The sequence below is a fragment of the Tachyglossus aculeatus genome, chromosome 1 (assembly GCF_015852505.1).
Source record: "Tachyglossus aculeatus isolate mTacAcu1 chromosome 1, mTacAcu1.pri, whole genome shotgun sequence".
NCBI lineage: Eukaryota > Metazoa > Chordata > Mammalia > Monotremata > Tachyglossidae > Tachyglossus > Tachyglossus aculeatus.
Window position 1 is genome coordinate 57,885,315 of NC_052066.1, and position 12,734 is coordinate 57,898,048.

The 12,734-nt window shown below is 40.5% G+C and overlaps 1 non-coding gene across 1 annotated transcript; it reads left to right on the forward strand.

Annotated features, from left to right (window-relative positions):
• Window positions 1–5,477: 5,477 nt before the first annotated feature.
• LOC119937413 lies at window positions 5,478–5,615 on the forward strand. The gene has a single exon (XR_005454087.1). It is a non-coding gene; the product is annotated as a small nucleolar RNA SNORA7 (small nucleolar RNA).
• The last annotated feature ends 7,119 nt before the right edge of the window (window positions 5,616–12,734 follow it).

Here is a 12,734-nt window from a genome sequence, read left to right on the forward strand (position 1 = left end):
AATGTTTTCCTGTAGGCATTTGGTGGAAAATATTCTTCTTATTTGTTGGCGGTGGTGTTCATTTCCATAGTTCTTAGTTTAGGTCCAAGCCTCTATCTTTGACTTGATGTAAAAGTTACCATATGTAAAATAACTTTATGGGTTTATTTCCAAAGTTGTTTTTTCCCCCCATCTAATAATGCTGGTGTTAACTAACTAGTTCATTGGACTTCAATGCAAAATGAAATGGAAAAATTTCATATGACTTTTTCATTCTGTGATATTTAATATATACTCAGAGTCAGACCAAGAAAAGTATCAGCTGGGAGCACAGAACTTAGACTCATTTAAAAAACACTGCTGGCAAATTGCAGGATATGTGAAGTAGTGTTAACCAGGACCAGCAATGACTCTCTCACTAATTACTCCTGTAGTTTGTCATCATTCAACACAATCAAATCTAATTGACCAGAAAATTTTTGTTAGACTGCAGAAAGCCATGGATAAATTTTTATTGTTATTGTTCTGGTTGTTTTGGGATCATTTCAACCCTTACGGTATCATTAATTCGTAAATTGGATGTTGATAATAAGCATATCCTGTAAGAATGATCAAACTGATTCACTCGTACTGGAATTAGGGTTCTTTAAAATGCTCTGTTGCATCAATTTTTACATGATGCATAACCGTTTTTCTGGTTTATTAAACAATGACTGGTTTTAATTAAACACTTCCTTTGAAAAACACCACTAATAAATGTCAAATGCTAAAGGTTAATTTATGTTAAGTGGATGTCAGAATGTCTTTCGATGTATAAAAAAAAAATTAGGTCTGAAGATTCCCTGTGTTAGAACCACAGATGAATTGTATGGAACACGACTGAGAAAATTAACTTAGTGACTTGCAGCCCTTTAATTATTTTGTGCAAAAAATGCAAGGTATCTCAGTGGTCTAAAATATATATTAAGGAAACCAAATCAAAAATCCATCAGACGTAGCATGGCCTAGTGGACAGAGCTCAGGCTTGGAAGTCAGAGGAAGCGGGTGCTTAATCCTGGTTCTGGCAATTGCTTGTTCTGTTACCTTTGGCAAGTCACAACTTCTCTGCACCTCAGTTTCCTCAATTGTAAAATGGGGATTAAACACCTAATTTTCTCCTAAATAGAGTGTGAGCCCCATGTGGGACTGGGACTGTATCCAACCTGATATATTTATATTTACCCCAGAACTTAGATAAGTGCTTGGCCCATAGTAAGTGCTTAACAAGTCCTACAATAATAATAACCAAATGCATGAAAATAAAAATATGTGCTCATCTGTAGTGGCAAATCATTACAAAATACATCACTGTAAACAAGAATAACAACTGCCATATTAAAGTGCCAAATTTGTTTCTATAGGGCCTCACAGCATTGGAAATACAGACTGAGTTGTCGTTCACTGAATAAATCATATCAACTAAACTTTCTATACAGCATAACTGCTTTCACATTTTCCATACTTTGGAGACAGGTGAAAATCTAGATGACTGGAGTAGATGGGCTAAATGTCTCACTAGGGGGCCAATTGAAAATATTTTTAGTCATAGAATAATTGTTCTAATCAGTTCTGCCTTGAACAATGAAATTCTTCAATACTTCACTATGCCTCTCTAAGAAGTGTTCAATGGGAACTCAAAGTGACAGCTTCCTGGGGATGAATTGCAACTTCTACATGAAATGCCTTTCAAATATCAATAATTCAATTTTCTGCCTTATGGCAGACAACAGTAATTCACAGAAAACCACCCTAAAGATGCATCTCACTCTCCTTTATCTCTCCACTGACCTCCTGCCCACATCCTGCTTCTGGCCTGGAATGCCCTCCCTCTTCATATCCAACAGACAACCACTCTTCCCACCTTCAAAGCCTTTTTAAAAGTACATCTCTTCTTAGGGACCTTCCCCAGCTAAACCCTCATTTCCTCTTCTACTATTCTCTTTTGTGTCACCTTTGTCCTTGGATTTGCACCTTTTACAATAATAATAATAATAATAATAATAATAATAACAATGATGGTATTTGTTAAGCACTTACTAAGTGTGAAGCACTGTTATACGCGATGAGCACTGTTCTAAGAGCTGAGCACTGTTCTAAGTGCTCACCCCTCCCGCAGCCCCACAGCACTTCATCATCAATCATATTTATTGTGCGCTTACTGTGTGCAGAGCACTGTACTAAGCGCTTGGGAAGTACAAGTTGGCAACATATAGAGACAGTCCCTACCCAATAGTGGGCTCACAGTCCAAAAGGGGGAGACAGAGAACAAAACCAAACACACTAACAAAATAAAATAAATAGAATAGATATGTACAAGTAAAATAAATAAATAATGTAAGTAATAAATAATGTACTTATGTACATATCTGTTTTTATTTATTTATTTGGTATTCATTTAGTGTTTACTATGTGTCAACATTACTCTAAGCACTGGGATAGGTACACGTTAATTTAGGTTAGACACAATTCCTAACCTGCATGGAGGGTAGGAAGTAGGAGGGTGAACAGTTATTTAATCCCCATTTTACAGCTGAGGAAACTGAGGCACAGAGAAGTTAAGTGACTTGCCCAAGTTTACACTGCAAGCAATTGGGATGCTGGGATTAGAGCTCAGGTCCTCTAACTCCCACACCCGGGCCATGCTGCTTCACAATTTATATTAATTTATATTAATGTCTGTATTCCCCTCTTAACCGTAGCCTTGTTGTGGTCAAGGACCATGTCAACCAATTCCGTTTCTGTTACTTTCCCATGCACTTTGCACTTAGTACAGTGTTCTGCATACAATAAGTGCTCAGGAAATATGATTGATTGACTAAAAAATGGTCAAGGAGTGATTCTCAAATGATTAGTGTATTTTCTAAAGCTCTTGGGAAATGATTTTTGTCCAGATGCAGTTGGTGAGCTAAGTAAGCTAAAAGCTTTCAGAGATTACGGCCATACCCAATTGATTATACACCTAAGAGACTGGCCTGGTCATAAACGGCGGGGCTTAGTGGCAAGAGCAGGGGCTTGGGAGTCAGAGGACATGGGTTCTAATCCCGGCTCCACCACTTGTTGTTGTGAATGAATGAATCAACCGGGAAGCAGGCTCGATCTCATCATCTCTAGTTACTGTTTTATCTATGCCTAGTGGATAGGGCACGGGCCTGGGAATCAGAGAAGCAGCGTGGCTCACTGGAAAGAGCACGGGCTTAGGAGTCGGAGGTCGTGGGTTCAAATCCTAGCTCCGCCACTTGTCAGCTGTGTGACTTCAGGCAAGTCACTTCACTTCTCTGTGCCTCAGTTACTTCATCTGTAAAATGGGGATTAAGACTGCGAGCCCCACGTGGGACGACCCTGATTACTTGTATTCCCCCCCAGTGCTTAGAACACTGCTTGGCACATAGAAAGCGCTTAACAAATACCAACATTATTATTATTATTATTATTATTATTATTATTAGGACCTGTGTTCTAATCCCAGCTCTGCCACTTGTCTGCTGGGTGACCTTGGGCAAGTCACTTACCTTTTCTGGGCCTCTGATTTCTTACTATAACCCAGCCCGCGTGCTTCATTTCAGTGTCAATTTACTATACCTTTATCTCATCACTAACCCTACCTTTATCTCGTCACTGACCCCTTCCTCATGTCTTCTGGACTGGAAGCCCCTGCTCCTTCATAATGGACAGACCACCACTTTCCCCATCCTCAAAGCCCTACTAGAGAAGCAGCGTGGCTCAGTGGAAAGAGCCCAGGCTTGGGAGTCAGAGGTCACGGGTTCTATTTCCGGCTCCGCCACATGTCTTCTGGGTGAGCTTGGGCAAGTCACTTAAATTCTCTGAGCCTCAGTGACCTCATCTGTAAAATGGGGATTAAGACTGTGAGCCCCACGTGGGACAACCTGATCACCTTGTATCCCCCCAGTTCTTAGAACAGTGCTTTGCACATAGTAAGCGCTTATCAAATGCCATTATTATTGTTATTATTACTGTTATTATTATTATGTGACCTTGGGCAAGCCACTTAACTTCTTTGTGCCTCAGTTACCTCATCTGTAAAATGGGGATTAAGACTGTGACCCACACGTGGGATAACCTGATTACCTTGTATCTACCCCAGTGTTTAGAACAGTGCTTGGCATTTAGTAAGTGCTAAACAGTTACCACAATTATTATTACAGTTAGGATTCACATCCAACTAGCTAAACAGCTTCATCAATATCACCAACCACAATACTACTTAAATGACAAGACAAACATCCTAAAATTAATCAATCAATTATTGATATTGTTTGAGTACTAACTGTTTGAGTGGTGCACTGTACTAAACACCTGTGAAAGTACAGCAGAACAGTGCTCAGTGCTTAGAACGCTGCTTGGCACATAGTAAGCACTTAAATACCATTATTATTACTATTATTATGATGATGATGATGATGATGACTTCTACACAGTGGTTGCTTGTGGTGATTTTTCCATTAACATTAGCAGGAGTAATATCTTATGACTGCTACCCTACTTTCATTAGACTTACTTAAAATGGCTATTTGATTACAAAAAATCCTCATAAATCTCAGATAATTACATCAATCTTAAATGTATTAAATTTAAAAAAGGGATCTAAACTACTCAATTACAATCTATTACTTAAATAAATTATTCAGAATTAATGAAGCACCATTCACCAAAGCTCCACAATATAAAGTGGTCTTGTTATAATAAACTCATATGGATGGGACGCTTGTAGCTCTATACAAAGGCCACCTGTTATTAATATCACTTTTTCTATATACTAATGATGCATAAGAATAACAAGAGCATTTTTAAAGTGCAGATATTTAAAAGGTACTATTTCCACAAATAGGATTAGTCAGTCAGTCAATCAATCGTATTTATTGAGGGCTTACTGTGTGCGGAGTTCTGTACTAAGTGCTTGGGAGAGTACAACACAGACACATTCCCTGCCCACAACGAGTTTACAGCCTAGAGGGAGCTTAGCGTGGCTCAGTGGAAAGAGCTCGGGGTTTGGAGTCAGAGGTCATGGGTTCGAATTCTGGCTCTGCCACACTGGCTTTGCCGTGTGACCTTGGGCAAGTCATTTAACTTCTCTGAGCCTCAGTTACCTCATCTGTAAAATGGGGATGAAGACTGTGAGCCCCCTGTGGGACAACCTGATCACCTTGTAATCTTCCCCAGCACTTAAAACAGTGCTTTGCACATAGTAAGTGCTTAATACATGCTATTATTATTATTATTATTATTATTATTATTATTATTATTATTATTATTATTCAGCGTCCTGAATTAAAAGTAAGGGACAGGAAAGGACAAGATAGAGAGACACGTAGATAATTCAGAGATCCAGAAAAAAGCCACACAAGAGAGAGGCTCTGAAGAATATTCCCTCACATACATACATAGAAGCTCATGTGCATTAAGCATAAATATGCACTGGATGCATATTTAGCATTCACTATGTGCTCTCACGGTTGCATCTGGAGAATTTCCAGTACTCTACCAGTCTCAATAGTGGGAGGGAGAATCAAGCAGAGGCATACCCATTCCATTCCTAGCTTGAGCAATGGCTAGCGAGTGGAAGGCAATCTGCAACAAATCAAAACTCACCTGCGCTGGACACCAGCGACATGGGAGAGAGTCAAGGGTGGAGACTCAAGTTTACTGTGTGGAAGGAGGCAATGGTAAACCACTTACTGATTTCTACCAAGAAAATTCTTTGGATCCACTACCAGAACAGTTGCAGAAGGAGGTGGGGCGTTCAGGGAGATATGTGCCCATGGCGTCTCTATGGGTCAGAGACGACTCGACAGCATAAGACAAGACAAAATCTGGGGTAGATACAAGGTAATCAGATCAGACACAGGTCTCAGACAGCTTTCTCCATGGACCGTAGACTGATTGCAATTGGGGCACACAACACTCCTTCCGCACCCTCACTTGCTGCTCTCTCCCCTTGCTTGGGATTGAGGTGTTGTTCCTGCTTCTGCAGCCCTTGGGTCTGAAAAGTGTATGCTCTGTCACCAAGTGCCCACAAAAGGGCAAACCCTGAGCACCCTGAGAAGTAGCAGGAACATTTCCGTCCTAAAACACCCCAAACCAGTCTCAAATGCCTCTGGTCCCCTGTCAAATCAACCCCTTAGAGGAGAGGTTGTTAAGCCAGAGTCCCCTTCTGGCTTAGGATAGTGAATACAGGATTTAGGGCATTCATTTAGCTATTTAAATGCCGCACATCTTAAACTATATTTTTTAATTATGGTGGGTTAGAGTAACCCAGTATAACCCAGAGAAGCAGCGTGACTCAGTGGAAAGAGCATGGGCTTTGTAGTCAGAGGTCATGGGTTCAAATCATCATCATCATCATCAATCGTATTTATTGAGTGCTTACTATGTGCAGAGCACTGTACTAAGCACAAATCCCACCTCTGCCACTTTTCAGCTGTGTGACTTTGGGCAAGTCACTTAACTTCATGCCTCAGTTCCCTCATCTGTAAAATGGGGGTGAAGACTGTGAGCCCCCTTTGGGACAACCTGATCACCTTGTAACCTCCCCAGCACTCAGAACATAGTAAGCGCTTAATAAATGCCATTATTACTATTATTATTATGATGATGATGATGATGATGATGCAGACTCCTGGCTGCCAGAGTCTGATACACACGAACATGCACATAATGTGCAACAGAAATGGAAAAAAGAGGGAAAGGGAGAAAGAAAAATTCCTCGAGGGTGAGAAAATGCACTTTGAGGAAGATGTACTTTTGATTGAATGGAAATTGCAAGGGTGATATAAATTGAACTGTAAATTAGAAATATCACACTAAACTCACTTGACTTTATAAGAGGACATAGAAGAATGTACTATGCCACTTAAATATTCATTTATTTATTCAATCATATTTATTGAATGCTAACTGTGTGCAGAGCACTGTACTAAGTGCTTGAGAAGTACAAATTGGCAACATATACTAGTAGGTTATTTTTAATTTAAAATTAATAGCTCAGTACTTTTAAAACTCCCACAACAGACTCATCCTCAGTCATCCTATTAACTCATTTGATGCAAAAAATAAAATTCTTACATTATAAGTAGAGCACTTAAGTCTTACTTGAATGAAATGATTCCTGGGCGACCAAAGCTGGGTGCTTTCAATTCTCCTCATTCACAAACATGAAGGTAGAAATGCATTTCCTGGTCAAAAAGTCAAAACGCAAAGGATCAGGATAGATAGCGGTAAAAGTAGAAAGAAATATTTTGAACTACTTTAGTAATTAATAAGATTTTTAACAGTTTGCCCTTAAACCTTCAAAGTGCTTTTCCATTCTCAGAGATGGCTTATTGTCTGACTCCTGTAGGTTTAATTATACTGTCTTTCACAGGAGGGTATTTAAGAAAATATTTAAGTAATGATACATCCGATTTTCAGGCAAGTGACCTACTTCCAAAGCAAATTATATTTTTCATACAACAACGAATGCATCTACCTTGGTTATTTTTAAATGTTTACAATCATTTTATTCAACTCCACCCTAGAAGTTTCCCAGACAATTTCCTCTTATACTGAGCCTTATTTCCAAGTAGACTTCATGCAACTTTATGCTCTTGATGAAATAATTTCTTCAGTCTTTATTTCCAAACCACTATTTGCATACAGTTTTTGCTCTTCACAAGCAAACCCCTTAACTCTTCCTTACTCTCCGTCTTGCTGTCCCTTCTTCTCCACTCCTGTAATGACTCTCCCTTCAGGATTACAAAACTATATCTCTCCTGTCCTTCAGAGAGGTGTTCTAAACCTCTCCCCAATCTTTCCAGCAACGCCATTCCCTATGACACCTCAGGATTCCTAGACACTTGTTCTCACCCACTGCGTTAATTATTTATAATTGCCCACACGTTATTTTAACTAGTTGTCCTCATCAATTTGTTTTTCGTGCCATTCCTATTGAATTGAGAGTCCCTCATGATGGGATTGAATCTTCTAAAGATGTTCCCTGCGAGCCTAATAAAAGGGATTCTCAACTGATTTTCAAATGATTCTACCGAAGAGGGTGATAGGTCCATGTCAAATATGGAGCTAGATTGCTTTGAATACAGTAGGCCCTCAATAAATACCATTGATTGATTGAATCTTATTTGGTCAAATGTGAAGAGAGCATATTTTTCTCAAGTCAAAATAAAACACTGGCCTGCAGACAGGGAGTTCCCGCAAACCTCCCTTGTTTCAACCCCTTTCTACCCTCACATCTACTCTCTCATACATCCCAGCCATCTCTTCCACCTGCTTTCAAAATACATCCCTTCACCTGCGATCTTGCCTGTTTCGCCACCGACCCCCGACCTATGTCCTACCTCTGTCCTGGAAAGCCCTCGCTCCTCAAATCCCATAGACAATTATTCTCTCTCCCTTAAAAACCTTACTGAAGGCACATCTCCTCTAAGAGGTCTTCCCAGAATAAGCCCCACTTTTCCTCATCTCCCACTCCCTTCTGTGTCACCCTGACTTGCTCCCTTTGCTCTTTCTCCCTCTTCTAGCCCCACAGCACTTATCCATATATCTGTAATTTTATTCATTTGTATTGATGTCTGTTTCTGTACTTATGTCTGTCTTAACCCTTCTAGATTCTGAGCTCATTGTGGACAGGGATTGTCATGCTTTATTGGGGTACTGTACTTTCCCAAGCACTTAGCATAATGCTCTACAACATAAGAGCTTAGTAAATACAACTGAATGAAGGAATGAACTCTGACCCATCCTTTCATATTTTATTAAAACTCGATGTTCTCCTCTTTTCTCCCTAGCCATCATCTTCAACTGCTCACCCTCTAAAATCCCTATCCCCTATATTTTTAAACAAACTCTTTCTTAAACAAACCCTATTTTTAAACAAAATATTTTCTAGCCTTAAAAAAAACTCTCCCTCAAAACTTACACTTCACCGTCCAACTGTCACCCTATCTCCCTTCTATTATTCCTGTCCAAACTCCTTGAAGTTTACCTCCACTTTCTCTCCTCCAAATCCCACCTGAAGTGACCCTCTACAATTTGGCTTCTGTTCCCACTATTCCACTGAAATTGCATTCTCCCAGGGCACTCCTCCTTGTCTAATACTCCATTTTAATCCTTCCTACCTTCTCAGCAGACTTCGATGTTGCGGACATTGCCCTTTTCCTGGAAACATGATATAATTTCAGTTTCTCTTTTGGTTCTTCTCATACCTTTTGGGGCACTCCTTAGTCTCTTTATTAGTTCTGTCAACCCCCTGCAGGGGACCTCAAGGCTCAGATCTGGGTTCCCTTCTATTCTCGATTACACTCACACTCTTGGAGAGTTTATCCATTCCCATGGTTTCAACTACTATTTTTATCTCACTAGCCCCGCATCTTCCCTTTGCCATCTCACATTTCCTCTTGCCTTCACAACATTTCTACTTGGGTGTCCCACTGACACCTCAAGCTCAAATGTCCAAACCTGCAGTGAGCCTTTGCTCCCAAACCCTGTCCTGGCCCTGACTTTCCCATCACTGTAGACAACACCACCATCCTCGTCTCACAAGCCTGCAATTCTGGTGGTATTCTTGGATAATATTTACCTTTCAGCATGCATATTTAGTTACCTGTTGGTTCTATTTTCAAAACATCTCCAGAATCTGTCATTTGCTGTCCAACTAAACTTTCACCATGCTCATCTAAGTAGCTGTCATATCCTGAAGTAACTACTCTATCATCTTCCTTGCAGACCTTCCTCCCTCCAGCATCTCCCCTCGCTAGTACAAACTTTAGTCTGCTGCCCATATAATTTTTCTATAACACTGTTCTGCTCATGTCTCTCCATTCCTCAAAAACCTCCAACATTGCTCACTGCTCTCTGTTTCAGGCATAAACTCATGATTATCAGCTTGAAGGCACTAGATCCGCTCTCTCTGACCCTTCATCATCACTCCTCTTTTTTATGGTATTTATTCATTAAGGACTCACTATGTGCCAAACCCTGTTCTAAGCGCTATGGTAAATACAAGTTAATTAGGTTGGAGACAGTCCCGGTCCTGCATGAGGCTCACAGGCTAAGTAGGAGGAAGAAGAAATATTGCATTCCCACTTTGATGAAGCTAAGTGACCTGCCCAAAGTCCCACAGCAGACAAGTGGCAGAGTCAGGATTAGAACCCAGGTCCTCTGACTCTGAACCCTTCATTCTTTCCACTATATCTTGCTGCTTATTAAAGTTATCACCTCTAAGCATTCACCACCCCACCCAACTCCCTGACCACAGCACCTATGTGCTTGCCCCTAAACACAGTGTTTAAGTAAGTGCTGATCAAATGTTGGGCTTATAAATTATACATCCACATACTGATAAAATATCAGTAGCATCATCTTCAAACTGGGGTAGCTCAATAGACATAAGCTTTTTAAGGAACAGCAGTGTCTGTGCCCTTTATTTCTCTGGTATATCCCAAGCACTATTTCAGGGCTCTAGGTTCAGTAGGTTCTCAGTCAATTCTACTTATGATGAAATGATGATGATCATGATGACATAATAAGGAGGATGACTAGAACTTCATCTTTTAAACTACATTTCTTTTGGAGGTTGCATAGTGAAAATAATTTTAAAGTGTTTCAGGGACATGTTTAGCTTAGAGCCCATATTTAGTTCAGCTCTGATTTGATGGCAATATATCCTTTTCTATAAAAGGTGTTATATATCCCAGCATATATAAAGCAAATGAAGGAAATATGAGGTATGAAAAGACAAAACACTTTCACTCTGTCCATGAGTTCTCACCCTATTAATCACTAGGAAATGCTAAGTCACCAGGGGCTTCTAGTCTAACCTTTCCACCGGCATCTAACTTGATAAAAATGGCATGTTGCCATCTATATCACTGAATTTGATTAAAAATCAAATTGTATGGATTGTGTTGTACAGATGAGAAGTCATATATCAGCCTGTCTAACACAATACCTTGGGCTTAGCCTTGATTTTTCCAAATCAAAATTTATAGCAAACCCTGAAGTAAATAGGAAATAGCTTAAACCAAACACATCTTTCAAGGTTTAACTCTTTCACAACTTCTAGGGCATAAATATCAATATTAATCCTTTGTGGGACATCCACAGCCTACAGAACATGGTTGCGATTCACCAGAAAAAAGGTTTAGCAACAAAATCACTAAAGCCTAGATAGCATCCTCATTACTGAACATCAACTGAAATCCTCATCTTCAAAATCATTGTCCACTGTCTAAATTGATTAGGGTAAGGTGCTATATTTATGAAGTGCCTCTTCTTTAGATCAAAGGTGATAGCTCTCACATCATCACATTGTGGGGTAGTGGATAGAGCACGGGCCTGGGAGCCAGAAAGTCATGCGTTCTAATCCTGACTACACCACTTGTCTGCTGTGTGATGTTGGGCAAGTCACTTCACTTCTCTGGGCCTCAATTACCGCATCTGTAAAATGGGAATTAAGATTGTGATCCCCAAGTGGAACAGGGACTGTGTCCAATCTGATTACCTTCTATCTACCCCAGGACTTAGAACAGTGCTTGGCATACAGTAAGCACTTAACAAATACCATTATTATTGTTATTCTTTCATTCATTCAATTGTATTTATTGAGCACTTACTGTGTGCAGAGGACTGTACTACGTGCATGGTTGAAATACAGCAATACACAGAGACAATCCTTGTCCACATCGAGCTCACAGTCTGGAGGAGGGGAGACAGACATCAAGTGCTTAGTACAGTGCTCTGCACATAGTAAGCGCTCAATAAATACGATTGATGATACAAATAAATAGATATCAATATAAATAAATAAAATTACAGATATACACAAAAGTGGTGTCAGGGGGGAGTGGAGGGAAGAGCAATCAGAGCAAGTCTAAGTGATGTAGAGGGAGTGGGAGATGAGGAAAAGAGGGGATAAATCTGGGAAGGCCTCTTGGAGGAGATGTGCCTTCAGTAAGGCTTTGAAGAGGGGAAGAGTAATCACCTGGCAGATTTGAGGAGGGAGGGCATTCCAGGCTAGAGGTAGGACATGGGCCAGGGGTGGGCGGCGAGACAGGCAAGATCAATTCCCAGTGAGAAGGTTAGCACCAAAGGAGTGGAGTATGCAGGCTGGGATGTAGAAGGAGAGAAGCGAGGTGAGGTAGGAGGGGGCAAGGTGATGGAGTGCTTTAAAGCCAACGGTGAGGAGTTTTTGTTTGATATGGAGGTGGATAGGCAATCACTGGAGTTTTGAGGAGGAGGGTGGCATGACCTGAAGAAAGATGAACCAGGCAATGGAGTAAAGTATGGATTGGAGTGGGAGAGGCAGGAGGTTGGGAGGTCAGAAAGGAGGCTGATGCAGTAATCTAGGCGGGATAGGATGTATGACTGTACTAAAGTGGTAGCAGTTTAGATGGAGAGGATAGGGAATATTTTAGTGATGTGAAGGTGAGACTGCCCCCCTTCTAGACTGTGAGCCCATTGTTGGGTAGGGAATGTCTTTATATGTTGCCAACTTGTACTTCCCAAGCACTTAGTACAGTGCTCTACACACAGTAAGTGCTCAATAAATACGACTGAATGAATGAATGAATGAATAGGTTGGATATATGGGTTGAATGAGAGAACAGCATCAAGGATAATGCCAAGGTTATGGGCTTGTGAATTGGGAAGGATGGTGGTGCTGTCTACAGTGATGGGAAAGTCCAGGAGAGGGTAGGGTTTGGGTG